A 4,225-nucleotide genomic window follows, 5' to 3' on the forward strand; every position below is an offset into this window, starting at 1 on the left:
CTTCAATAATTATTCTACCTAATGAGTCAAATTATATATCAGAATATACTTTACTGTAAGTTTTTACTTATTCAAATTTATATATAGACATAGAGAGTAAGAAAGCAATGCACTTTTCTTTTATATTATCTAAAAGAGAATCGACCAGTGATTCGATGAGATTTCAACGGGGAAAGTGTGCTCTCAGTTTCGAAACGGATTTTCAGATTCTTTATAAATATTAGCTTCGACGGGTCTTATGTTAACCGATTGATAAAATCTCGCTTGAAAACACAGTCACGATGATGCATCATTCATACATTTTCTCATATAATTGTATAATGGGGTGGTTAAAATTTTGTGTTCTTTGAATTTTTATACATTTAATCCCCAAATTTGTACGAATCAAGAAAAAAATGATTTAACAAATTATATTTAGAAGGCTCCGCAAACCCTATGAAATTTAACACGTATTACCCATAAGAAAAAAATTCAGAATCATCAATATTAGGTAAATTAAGATGAAACACAATGTTTCTCTTTAAGATTAGCCATCATAGAATACGATAAAAAATTACTTTTTGAATACCACTCCCCTAAGTCTGTTTTAGAGGGTTCCAAAAAACCCCATAAATGAAAAAATGGGGTTACCAAGTTTTTGGCGCTAATTATGATTTTTCTATGATTTTTAGAATAGAAATTATTTTTAATAGATGAAGTATTACTTTCTATTGATAATTATATGTTTATGTGAATTATTTAAGAAATGTATTATTGTTTATAGTTATAGCAATTTTCTCTTCGAATAGAGTTAGAAAGTCGCGATTTTTTCTGAAGTTTTCAACTGTCTTTCAACTTTTGAGTGTTAAAGTAAGATAATAAGCACAGATGATTAACAAAAATAATTATTTAAACAATTTTTTATTGTTTATAACAATATTCCCTTTAAATATTGTTAGAAAATTGCATGTTTTTCTAAAAATTTTAACTTTTGGTCCACTTTTTACGTAGTAAAGTAATTTATTATTATTATTATTATTATTTATAATTATCTTTCCTTAATTAATTGCTAAAAATGCGGTTTTTCTTACAATTTCAACTTTGCTTTTACTTAACTTATTAACAAATAATAAATAAGTACTAGAGATAATCATTCTTTAAAAAATCTCTTTCTTTTTGATGAATATATTTTTCTGAAATAAAACAGATACTTGAAATTTGCTGCACATTTTTTATATGGATCACAATAAATATAAATTTTTTTTGAAGTAGATATTAAAAGTCTTTGATTAAATTAATATTATTATTAGTATTTGTTCCTAACTAGAAAGTGGACAAAAAGTTCAAAATTTAGTAAATACCTGCAACATTATTTTAAATGATAATAAATTGTTTAAACAATTAGTTCTGTTAGATTTAATTGATTATTGCTTCGATCTGACTGAAAAGTTGAATATGAGTTGAAAAATTCTTAAAAAACCGCGACTTTCTAACTCTGTTTTGAGAGGAAATTATTAAATCCAATAATACATGGTTGATACAATTTATTTAAACATCTAATTATAAGTATAAATTAGTATCTTATGTACTAAAAATTATTTGTTTTTGAAAACCCGCAAAAATCATAATTATTGAAAAAACTCACAATAACCAATTTTTTAATTATGGGTTTCTTTGGGACCCTATGAAACAGACTTATGGGGATGATATTCAATAAGGAATTTTTGATTGGTGTTCTATAAATTCGAAAAAAATTGGGGGCGGTATGCATCAAAATTCGAGAAAAAAATGTGGACCACCCTATGCATTATTCATCCATTTTATCATATAATTATATAATTACTGACACGAAAAAGGGGAAAATAAGGGAGAGATTAAATATGAATTTTTACATATGAAAAAGAAAAAACAACATTATTTTATAAGAAGTTTTCTATTTTTAAATAATTTAAAATGATTTTTTAAATTACTTCTGCCATTAGAGAATATATTTTTACAAATTGCATATAGTTACAAAGATATGATCAGAGTTTTTTTAAATCTCATATAAATCCCCGACTGAGCTTCCACTGGATAACTATTAATTTGCCAAAATATTATTTGCCAGTAGCAACCTGTTTTCAAAAAAATAGACTTTTCTTAATTTTTGTTTTATGTTATGAAGAAATATATGGTAAATATGAAACTTGTTAAATTTAACAATTCGAAAGTGAAGAAAATTCAAAGTTTCAAAACTCAGTATTTCATTTAATTGCAAAGTATATTTTTTTCTACAAAATTCGCAATTTTTATCAATTCTCATCCACTTTTTTCTATATAGTTTTCGAAATTATTCCATCAAAATATAAATAGCCAGGCCACGCTCCACTCATGTATAGTGGCGATTCCAGTTCAAATCCGGATTAAGGCAGATTTTTTCTCGTACTTAAAAAAATTAATTTGTCACATGTCTGCTGTCATTAATTTGAGATTTTGAAAATTGAAAAGAATAGTAATATGAAACAATTTAAAAATACAAAAAGGGGTTATAAAATATCGTAATTGAACCATTTCATATTAAGTCTGAATAAATTTGAAAATTCAAATTTCACAGTCCACCTAAACAAAAAATTGATTAATGTCAATTTTTAATTTTTTCAATTTTCAAAAGTTGATAATTCAATTTTCGTTAATTTTTAACAGTTGAATGTTTTACTGTTGAAAATTCAATGATTAATTTTCTTCCACTTTCGACCATTGAACTTGCGCCTGTTGAAAATTCAATGATGAATTTTATTTCAATACAACTGTTACTTTTAAAGTCTCTCAATAAAATTTTTTTAAATCCAAACGCTGTAAATTTAAAACTACACTTTGTAATGCTTAGTTCTGATATATTTTAACAACCTTCAGTTAATACATAAGAGTGGCTAAAAAACTTAACTTTCGAAATTTCCTGATTTTTCCCTGGCCAGTTTTTCATTTTCTCCAAACATTACTAAACTAAAAATAGTTCAACTTTCAACCAAATAGATGGATTTTCAAATAAAATTCTGAATCTTCAACAAAGAAATAATTCTGTAAAATATTGAGTTAAGTAATTAAATTTCCAACTAAAAAATAATCATTCTCAGCCAAATGATTCAACCAAAGAAGGTTTTAATTTTAGATAAGAAACAGTTTAACTGAACCAAAAAAGACACATTTTCAAACAAAAGAGTTGAAGCCTCAACCAAAAAAATATCAAATTTTAACCAAACAGTTGCATTTTTAATAACCACAAGAAATGAAATTTCTACCAAAGATGAATTTTTACACCAGAGAGAATTTTCAAAGGAACAGTTGAAATTATCAACCAAGGAAGATGTATTTGTAAGGAAAATTTAAATATTTACAACCACATCATAATATTTGCAACGAAAAGTATAATCGCCAAGAGAATGTAAGTGAAAAAGAAAGAAATAAAAGTACACGGCAAAGAAATTACTAACAAGAGTATTTTGTGACATTTTTCTCATAGAATCTTTTACAAACAGAATAAAACAACTTAAAATTAAAATTAAAGAATTTTAAGATTTTTTCCAAATCCCCGACTTTTCCTGATCTTCCCTGACATATGGCCACCCTGATAAGTATTTATTTTGCAGCTTTAATGTCCTTAACTATACAATATAATTTTATATATATATATCCATTAACTGAAATTAATGGCTCTGCCTGTCAAATAAAATTACATCACGGTGAAATCTATAAATCAGATCAAGCGACGATGACAAGTCCGTTCAGCAAGTCACAAAAAAAGTACTAATATCGCCTGTCAGCACGTCTATTTTACATGAGCTACTGCAAAGAAGTGAAACGGACCGACAGATTTTCTTGCAAATGCAAATTTAATATTATGACCGGAAAGTCTCAAGGAATAGTTTAATCGTCTACATATTAAAATATATAAAAAGTAAAACATAAAAAGAGAGAAAGAGAAGAAATTTTATAGGACGGTTTAAAAAAGTAATGGGTCAATTTCTTTAATGAGATTTCACTTTCGATGTGAAAATCAAAGTAGTTACCTGTTAGTACTAATGAACTGCGATGAGAATCTTAATTATCACATTTGATTAATGGCGGTGTTATATTTTCGAGCGGTAAGAGGCCAGTATTCGGGTTTTTTATAACGGGTCGGTTTATATTTCCCGTTTTGAATATTGCTGACTTAATGGCCTTTTGTTAGCGGGAATGTGAGAAAACATTTTAAAGTTCCAAATTTTTT

The sequence above is a fragment of the Belonocnema kinseyi genome, chromosome 4 (assembly GCF_010883055.1).
Source record: "Belonocnema kinseyi isolate 2016_QV_RU_SX_M_011 chromosome 4, B_treatae_v1, whole genome shotgun sequence".
Classification (NCBI taxonomy): Eukaryota; Metazoa; Arthropoda; class Insecta; order Hymenoptera; family Cynipidae; genus Belonocnema; species Belonocnema kinseyi.